The sequence below is a fragment of the Cygnus atratus genome, chromosome 12 (assembly GCF_013377495.2).
Source record: "Cygnus atratus isolate AKBS03 ecotype Queensland, Australia chromosome 12, CAtr_DNAZoo_HiC_assembly, whole genome shotgun sequence".
Classification (NCBI taxonomy): domain Eukaryota; kingdom Metazoa; phylum Chordata; class Aves; order Anseriformes; family Anatidae; genus Cygnus; species Cygnus atratus.
Window position 1 is genome coordinate 1,929,915 of NC_066373.1, and position 9,700 is coordinate 1,939,614.

Consider the following 9,700-nt stretch of genomic DNA (forward strand, 5'->3'; position numbering starts at 1 on the left):
ACGTGGGTCGATGGGACCAAGGAGCTGCCAGCACCCACCTTGCAATTGTCCCCGAGATGAGGACCAGCAGCTGTCTGGTCAACGCCCCGGTCACCCCCCCAGAAGACGGGGGCTCTGTTTATGCTGATAAGGGCAGAGGATGCTAAACAAATCTCCTTGCTGCTCCAGCTGGTCCCAGCAAAGCTCCCAGGCACTTTCCCGTGCAAGAGAAGAAGCTCTTGGGGTTGTGGCCACATCCAGCACCCAGAGCGCAGTTGCACAAACGATAACATTTTAGCAATGTTTATCCTTCTCCTTCAGGGCGGGATATTTTTTATCTGTTTTCAGAGCCCTAGAGCACATGTTTACTTTTTTGCGATGAGCAAAGTCTCCAGCGCTGGCGTGGGGGAGCCTCCAGCACGGGTGTGAGGGTAAGCCTATGCTTAAAGGGCTGCGACTAAAAATGGCTCGGCTTTTTTAATTTTTTTTATTTTTTTTTATTTTTTTAAAGCCAGGCCGCAACACAGCAAACAACCAGTCCCTGGCCCGGTTACACGACAGCAATGCACACAGAGCCTTGCTGCCTGCAACCACCAACCTCCCCGGGCAGAGGCTGGCAGAGAGGAGCGGGCTTTAAGGCTGCCCCTGGATGGCCCAATCCTGACCACTGCAGACACGTCCTCGGCATAAACTTGGCTTCTCTCGCTGCTTTTGGTGGCCTCCCTTTGAAGGCAAGTGGTTCCCAACAATTCTTTTATGGATGTCAGGAGGCAGCGGCTTCAAAGCCATAAACCCTAAGCGAAGGTGCTCCAACAGGAGGAAGCCCAGGCACGCATCCTGCTTGCACCTGTGGCGTAACCACAAGAAATTCAGCTTTTGCTCTGCTCGAGAGCTAGCGTGGATTAGCAGGGGGGGATTTTAGGCTCTTCCTGACTTTTTCTGTGCGTGGACAACAGCCCCACAGCCCCATGCCCTGCCAGGTGGGGATGGTTGGTGCTCCCTGTCCGTCCCACGCTCCATCTGCCCCTTCCCTCCTGTCTATATGGAGCATGACTCAACTGTTTCACAACGAGCATGAGTTGGGGAAAACCGAAAAAAAAACATCCCCAAACCAGCAGCATGTGCTCTCTTAAATAATAAACATATAAAAATGTTAATTAAATCATGCTTTTCAACGGAGAGCGGTGGGAAAATGCTTTCACACGCTGCCGAAACCAATGCAGCCTGCTTTTCTGTGCCTCCTCACAGCCAAAAGGATGCAAAGACCAAGCTGGATGCGGGGTGCACACTGCACGGGGCTGCGAATCGAAGAGGGACACACTTTTCTTCCGCAGGAAAGCATCTTCTGCTCCGAGGGGGGATGAGGACGCCAAACGACTTAACGTGCCATGAACATCGCTCTGAACGAGGCTGCGGTAAACTGAGATATGAGGCCCAGATGTTTGATACTGGCCTCTGATTCCGTGCGTCCACAGCCTCACGGTTGTGCTCACGAAGCTCAGGGAAGTTGCAGGCTCTGGGGACTCTCTCTTGGGAGCATCACCCCTCCAAAGGGGTCACGAGTGCAAACCCAGCCTTGCAATTTGCAAGAGTAACTGCGCTGCTTGAAGCACTAAGTGGCTTTCTGGTTGCCTCAGCTCCTCTCCTTGCTTGGTCCCCTCTCTGCTTCCCCAGAGCACGCCCCATCTCCCCCAGAGCTCTGTAACGATGCCACCAGCAGCAATTAAAAAGCGGTTTCTGTTACATGAACATTTCCGGAACAAATCCCAGCGGCAGCACGGCCCCCTAGGAGGGCTCTCCAGCACAGCTGCGGGAGATTGCCACTCGGAGTGACTTTACTGCCTGGTCATTCCCAGGGCTCTCCCCTTCTTGTGGCGTTGCTCATACTGCTGCAAGCTTCTCGGGAGGGTGTCGGCGTGAAGCGTCCCCGGCTGTCCTGCTCGGTGCCATGCAGGCACAGGACCAAAACCCTGCACCTCCTCCAGAACCCGTGAACATCAGCCGTGCTTCTCCTGGACACCACAAGGGGTGAAGGCCAAGCGTGGATGCTCGGTGCCCACCAAGCTTTCCCACCCTACGTAATCTTGACCAGGGAGGGGACAGGGAGGTGGGTGACAAGTGGCTCGAGGCCACAGGGTGCCACCCGTCTCCTTGCTGGCTCCCCTGGCAGCTCCGCCGACGCTGCAGTGCTGCGGGTGGCCGGGTGCCAGGGACACCCAGGGAGCGCACGGCCGTGGCTTGACTATCGGTAGGGAGCTCCTCGCCAGCTGCTGCCTGGCACGGCGTCTGCTCCACCGCTGCTATTTAAAGCTCTGAGCACTCAGGGAAAAAAAAACAAAAAACAAAAAAACAAAAAAACAGAGAGAGGGAAATCACAAGGGAGACGGAGGTAAGCGGCAGCGAGAGCGGCACGCCTGCCGGGGCGATGCACGCTGGCACTTTTCCTGGGATGCTTCCAGCTGTTTTCCTGGGACTCTCTGAACGCTTCCTGGCCTCTCTGCTGTCCTGAAACTGGGTGCACGAGCTCCCAGGGGGCTTCTGCAAGTGTGACTGTGTTCACCTTCCTGTGCTCTGCAGCCTTTGGAACCTGCTCGTGAAGCTGCCGGTAGGAGAATAGCTGAGCACGAGCCCCTGGACGGGCTCCAGCCTGCGCCAACGGTGATGAGAAGCCGGAGGAGAAAGGACGTGGTAGCTTCCTAGAAACCCAACAGCCACTGTGCACATGGTTTCTGAAGAAGGGAGGAGGCGTTCAGTGGCCTCTGTGTTGTGGGGAGACGCTCCGGGACAGCATTGAAGTGGGATGAGCCAGACAAAAGCATCCCAACAATACTGCTCTGAGACCAGACGTGAAATCCGAACAAACAGTTGGAAGTCACCCAGCAGGAATAATAAGGCATGTGCGAGAGCTCACGGACTCCCAGCTGCTTGGAGAAACCCATCCGGGGCGCCATCCCCAGCGCTTTTTCCTGCACCCTGCTGCAGACAGCTCATCCCACCCTCACCCCCTCAGCCCCAGCACCCAATGCTGGCCTTGCAGAGCCGGTGGAGCCCGGCCCTGCTGCCTCCAGCCCTCTGCTGGTCCTCCTGGCCTTTGGCAGAGGGCGAGATCCTCCTGTGCAATGCCATGGAGAACCCCTGCAATAAAATCCCACCTTCCAGAGCATGGCTATGGTGGTTACAGTGATCTAAAGCTTCTCAAGGAGCATTTCTGGCAGTGAGTCCCTCCCCACCGTGCACAACAGCCCCAGTACGGGGGTGCAGCCCGAGCCGCCGGCCCCAGGTTCCCACTAGCATGATGGTTTTTTGGAAAAAACCCCAACCAAACACCACAAAGGGACGGATCCAGCCCCTCATCATCGTGCTGCCGCTGCCCCCAGCTTCTCCAAATGCCTCAAGGTGGCTGAGAAAGGGAAGCGATTTAACAGCACCCAGCCAGCTGTCCCCATCCTGGGATGCGCACGTGTTTCAGCAGCCCCAGAACAATTCCCTGCACGTTGTCCTCACCCTTCGGGAGCTGCACAAACCTTTCTCCCTGACCCTTTTGCCAGGGTTTGTTGTCTCCCATCGCTTCAGACAGTGGCCGCTGATGAGGGTTGGCAGGAAGAAGTTTTTTGATGGAGGAAAGCTTGGAAAAGCTGCAAACTTTGTTTTGCATGGGACTGGACTGATATTGCTGATGATTTGCAGAGGGGGACTGAAGAAACTTTTTTTTTGGTCATCTAAGACAGAAGCAAAGGGAGCTTGCAAACACCTGCTGCCCAGTTGCTTCCTACCCAGCAAAATGGACATGATCCCCTCTCCTCTCCTCCTTACATGACCCCACACCGCTGCTGGGGATGTGTTTGTGGAGACAGAGCCGAGGTTTTCACAGCTGGCCTCCAAGATGCATTTTCTTTGAAGAAAAGGGCCCCTGATGCCGCAGGGTCCGAGCTTTGTGATCTCCTGGAGCCCAGCCCAGCACCGACCCCATGCGAGCTCCGTCCCGGTGTCACCAGAGCCAGCGTTGGAAGTGAGCACGAGCCAAGGCTCCAGCACCAGGGCGCTGGGAAAAGCCACCTCTTCTGCTCCTGCTCCCCGGCACACACCCGGCTCTCCTCGGTGTCATTCCCACATCTCAGAGCATCACCATCTGACAGAGCCTGTATAGGGCCAGGCCTTGGAGAAGAGCCACCTCTAAGCATTTTCAAAAATCAAGAGCTGTGCTAGTCCTTGCCTTCCTCTTTTTTTCTTTTTTTTTTTTCTTTCTTTTTTTTTCTTTCTTTTTTTTTTTCTTTCTTTTTTTTTTCTTTCCTTTTTTTGGGCAGCTTTTTAGTGACACCTACCACTAAAAACAAAGGAAATTGCATTAAAAGGCACCGTGTTAAAATAGCTTTAAAGGCTTGACTCTCACTGACACCTAGAGCTCTAGCACGTTTTGCCAGAGCGTGAATCATGCACAGATTATCGGCCAACATTGGTGATTTCCATTATGCAGCCCAAAGAAGCTCAAACCTTCTGCTCTGTTTGCACAGGGCTTGGCACAACCTGCTCGGCTCCTGTCCCGCTGCTGGTATAATTTCGTTTAAAAGCCTTTGTCTGTTGTGGCCCTCCAAAGCAACTGAGTCAAAGGTGGAGGGGGGGTGGGCACAAAAGGGGGAAAAAAAGGCGTTTTGTGTGGCTGGCCCAAGACGTGAAACAGAAATCTTCCAGCACGGAGCAGAGAAATCATGTCTTTCACAAACATACGTGGTCGTGGACAGGGAGAGGGGTTTGTTTCTTGCCTTATTAACCTCAGAGGCAAAGAAAATTTGGTGAATTTTATAGAAGTGGCATCTTGGTCCGTTTTTAGGAGATTTCGGAGCAATTCAGTTCATCCATCCCTCCGTGCCTGGCCCCAAAAAGCTGCTTCCCCCCGAGCACACCGGACTTTTCAGCGCTCACCCACATCCACGCTTCCCAAGCAGACCCTCCCCGCCATCCCGCCAGATGGGACAGAGAAAGTCAGCCAAAAATACAGCCATTTCTGGGATATTTTATAAAGGGTTGGTTTGTAATTTTCGCTCCTCGACACATACAAGAGCAACAACAGGGGAAAAGTCGGTGCTTGAAACCAGTGCTACGTCAGAACGGTTGATTTCTAATAAAAACGCAGTTATTGCCTGATTTTGGAAGGGAAATGAAAATGTTAAGCCTGGTCAGATGAGGTGTTTTCCCTTCCAGATCCCACCTAGGGTGGCAGGCAGAAGCATGCAGGCAAGGTCCCTGCCCCAAGCACCAGCCGCAGGAGGGCTCCGTGTCCTGGGGCAAGCTGGGGCCAATTCCGCACCCCCTGCTGCCGGGTTGTTTTCCTCTAGTGAAACCTTCCCAACCCCTTCTGAAGCAAGAAGCACCGCTCAACAGGGACCTGCAGACCTCAGCGTTACAAGGCAGCAGTCAAATCCCAGGGTGCTGCCCTGATCTGCGTTATTTTTTCCAGGTGTAAAGATCCCAGCCACGCAGAGAGAAGATATTTGTGCCGCCCGAGCACCTGCCTGCTGCCAGGTCACCGTCTCATTTGGGGCACTGCTGCTGCTGACCCTCTGGAAAACCTCTCCCCGGGAGCAGAGCAGCCCCCAGCACCCCCAGAAATCTCACCTGGGGAATAATTAATTGGAAAATCTTTGTCTGCTCGGACCCCCGCCTGCCCCACGCGTGGAGCAGCCCGGCGAAGAGGCAGCGCGAGCTCCGGGCACGCCGCCCGGAAAAGCAGCGCTGGCTTTTCGTCGAAAAACTTTTTTTTTTTTTTTTTTTTCGGGGGAAAACCTGCGAAAGCCGGGCTCGAAGGGCAGGTTACCTGCAGCAAGCACGCGGCGGTGGCCGGCTGCCAAACCGCTCCTTCGCAGCCTGCTCCTGCTGAACTTTCCAACAGCCCGCGGCCCCGCACGAGCATCTCCTGCCCCGGCCGCTCTTCCCCGTCCCACCTGCGCCAGCTCCCCCTGCCCCGAGGGGCCCGGCGGCGAGTTGCGGCACGTGGGGCTTTGGAGCGGTTCCGAGACGCTTGCCAAGCCCGAGAGAGAGCAACCCCAGCAAGGTCAGGGAGGAATTTTTAACTCGGCTAATTGCCGGGAGGCAATTCGGAGCCGGAGCGCACCGACGCAGGCAACGCGCAGGGATGAGACGGAGCACGCGGGAGCAGAGCAGTAAAAGCTACAGAAAATGTAAGGAGATTAGCTCAGGTTATTATTATTATTATTTCTGGGAAATCACACGCTCTGCCAGGCTTTCTTGGAGTCCAACATTTTTGTACCGCGTCCAGCCCTGCCAGCCTCAAGCATGCAGAAGTCATGAGCCAGGGTTTGAACGGCGAAGTGATACTGACTCAAAAATAATTAGAGCGAAAAAAAAAATTAAATATAGTTGCATCACTTGACTTTTTACCCTACTCTCCATCCCTTTGGCACGGTCTTGGTTCACCTTTTGACGTTTCCACTCACACCATTTTTATTCGAAATGAATGGGTGCTCGTCCCCAGCCTTGCCTCCTTGATAAATCCCTTCCCTTGGCTTCCTCGGTCCCCGCCTCGCGCTGCCCTCCCTTCCAAGAATAATGGAAAGAGGAGACGGAGGAACTTTCCAGCGCCGCATCCAGCTTTGCCCGCTGCCAGATTATCATAATGATATTATATTAACGTGCAAATCATGATTGCTCGCAATAAAAAAACATGAAAGGAACAGAACACACGCGTGAGCGGGGAGCCGAGCAGAAAGCGCGCGAGCTCCAGCTCTGCCTTTGGCAGGATCCGTGGCAGGGGAGGCAGCAGGGCTGGCCGGGCACAGCTCAGCCCCGGGCAGGATTTGGCCCTGTAGCCGCAGCCCCGATCCCTGGGGTCGCTGCCCAGTGCCGCTGTTTGCTTGCAGGGCTCTGAAAGCTGCCAGGGTTGGTTGGATTTGGGGGGATCGGGACTGAGTCAAATCAAATTCTTGCTGGTTTGCTTTCAAAGGCACGGTAGTCTCCAAAATGATCCCCTTTAGCAAAGCAAGCAGAGCCTCAGGAGGCAGGATTTCCACCCCTAAGCTGTTCATTTAAAGTGCTTATAGGTTCAGCCCTCTGACTTCTAGGTTTCCGCCTGAAAAAACCCTGAAAACAGCAAATGTTAAATAACCGCTTGCATTTATACAGGGCTTTCTATCCTCTGACAATCCCAAAGCTCCAGAGATTGATGCTACTTTATAAACTATCAACTGCACACACACACACACGAACGCGCCGCTAACGTTATTAAAGGAACATTAAAGCTGCAAAAGCAAACACGCCGAAGTTAGGAAATTCCAGAATTGCCGTTTCCTGGGCAACCTCAGAAAGCCGCCTTTGTGCGTTCGCATTTCGATACCTGCTCTCCCGGCCGGCCCCCGCCTGCCCCTGCAACAAGCCCGCTCCTGCCTGTGCTCGCCCCTCGTCTGCCCCGTGCCCAGCGCTCCCAGCAGGAAGCCGGCGCCGCGACGGATGGGTCCCCGCTGAGGGACAAAGAAGATGCTGGGTGGATTGTGCTGGGTTTGGGAGCTCTGCGCCCTGGCCGAGCGTGGGCAGGCGTGGATGGGTTGTGCCATGTCCCCCACCCCCAGCACCATCAAGATTTGAGCACAAGAGGATGGAGACCAGGTCCCAGGCTGAGGTTGCAGAGTTTAGCTCAGTAGGGCTGTTTCCAACCCATCTTCCATCCATCTTTTCCCAAATCCCTGCACCCCCAGCTTGTCGAAAATGCCAGCTTTCATCCTACATGCATCTGCACGGTGCCATCACATGTAGGCTGGGTGAAGAACAGAGGGGATGAGACCGGCTGAAGATTGGATAAAACTGGACACAGCCCCACCAGGGCTGTTCGGGACAAACGCTGCTGAATCTGTCCCTGCGTTGCCCTTCTATTCTTGCACCCACATCACCACTGGACCTGCAGAGCTGCTACTGGGAAAGACCAGAGAAGACGAAGAGAGAGGCAAAGGAATTGCTTTAAGGAGCCATCGCAGGGCCTGGGAGAAGAACGGAGGCAAAGCAGAGCTTGGGTGCACCCTGTGCCCCAGTGGGCTGCACACACGTGTGTGCACAGAGCGCCCGTGCGCCCTCGGAGGTGTGCAAGGGGCAGCGACGCACAGAGTGCCTGCTGCCTTCGGCTCTGCAAGTCGCAGCCTAAATTAGCTCCAGGAAAATCAAAACAAGGTAATGAAGAGCAGATTTGGCCCTTTGTGTATACAAAAAAAAAAAAAAAAAACGTTTTGGAAACTAATTAAAGGCCCATCCAACGCAATGCCGTTCCGCATCCAGACTGCCACGAATGTGCTGGCGAGAGCCGCTGCTTGGGGACGGGGAGGCAGCCCCAGCATCTCCCACCAGCCTCCGGAGGCAGACGCCGGATTTACGAGGTGTCAGGGAGAGGAGAGAAGGGAGCTCGTGAAGGATCGTCCCCTTCCCACGCGGGAAGCCCGCCGCGTTTTCAACCGGGCTGGAGCCGATGGGAGACCTGGATTTGTGCTCGCGGGGAGCTGGCCTGGTGGGAAGTGGTGCATGATGCTGCTGATGAAAAAGCAAGGCTGTATCAAGGCTTTGGAGCATGGTTTCATGCCTCTGCTGCACAAATAACACCAAATATTCGGGTATATTACCAAACTAACCAGCACCTGCATCGCTTCTGCAGGAGGGGTTGGAGTGGGCTGGAGCTGGGGACCACCCCGGGGCACCTCCGGCTTTTCGGCCACCCTCACCCTCATTCGTGTTTCTCTTTTAAACAGAAAAACGCTCATTTCCTGAAAAGCTCAGCAAAGCTAGCCTCGAATGTGCCATGCGTTAAAAGCAGCAGAAACTGAGGGAACAGGGAGTCAGGAAAAGCACCGTGAAAGGGTCAAAGCGAGGAGTCACGGCCCTGAGGGCTGAGGAGAGTGGGTGCAGCCCCATGCAGGTGTTTCGTGGGTGCTCCCTGGGTTGGGTTTTGCCAAAACCAACATGTCTGGATGGAAGGAAACACATTTTTATGCCGCAATGTGGATTTTGTTACTGATTTCCCCATGTCTTGAGATCGGCCCAAATCACGGCGGAATTACAGGAAAGGAACTTGGCCGTAGCCACTTGCCGGCATCCCCATGTCACAGCTGAACAAAACCCGTGCTTCAGCTTCTATCTCCAGACAATAACAGATAAAAATAATAAAATTGCAGGAAATTAAAAATGCATAATGTTTGTCACCACTTCTACACTACAGCTCTGATATATTTTTTTTCCCTTGCAAAACCAGACAAAAGCCATTTTCTCTGCCTGTTTATTCTTGGTCAACCTTTTGAATTTCAGACCTTCTTAGGAGGAAACCCAGTAAGAAATGACCTTTCCTGAAACAACGATAAACCTTGTCTAACTTCTTTTTCCCATTTGTCTTAATGTTCTGTGTACTCGTTGGGATGTAGAGTTATTCTCCCTTTTTTATTTTCTTCCCCTTTTTTTACTGCCTCTGACAGAGCAGCCTTCACGGAGGAGGCTGAGTTTTCCATCATTTCTGGTAGCAAATTCTTTATGTTTCAGTTCGGTCTTTTGTGGCTTTGAAGCAGCAGCTCAAACTCCAGAAAGGGTACAGTTGGGCCAAGGAAATATGAAACATCGTAATATTTCTAATGTTAGAAGAATTTTTAAAAGGTTACATAGTGGAAAAACAAAATATGAAAAGCTTGTGGAAGGAAGAAGGTTCCTCGAATACTCCTGCCAGCCCCCCTGCTACTGCAAA

The 9,700-nt window shown here is 53.6% G+C and overlaps 1 protein-coding gene across 1 annotated transcript in view; it reads right to left on the reverse strand.

Moving 5' to 3' along the window:
- Positions 1-4,201, reverse strand: part of ZNF469 (zinc finger protein 469) — a 68,346-nt gene extending 64,145 nt beyond the window's left edge. The window contains exon 1 of the mRNA XM_050713294.1: positions 39-4,201. The gene's annotated coding sequence lies outside the window, so the exon portion shown is untranslated. The remainder of the gene's footprint in view (positions 1-38) is intronic.
- Between the last annotated feature and the right edge of the window lie 5,499 nt (positions 4,202-9,700).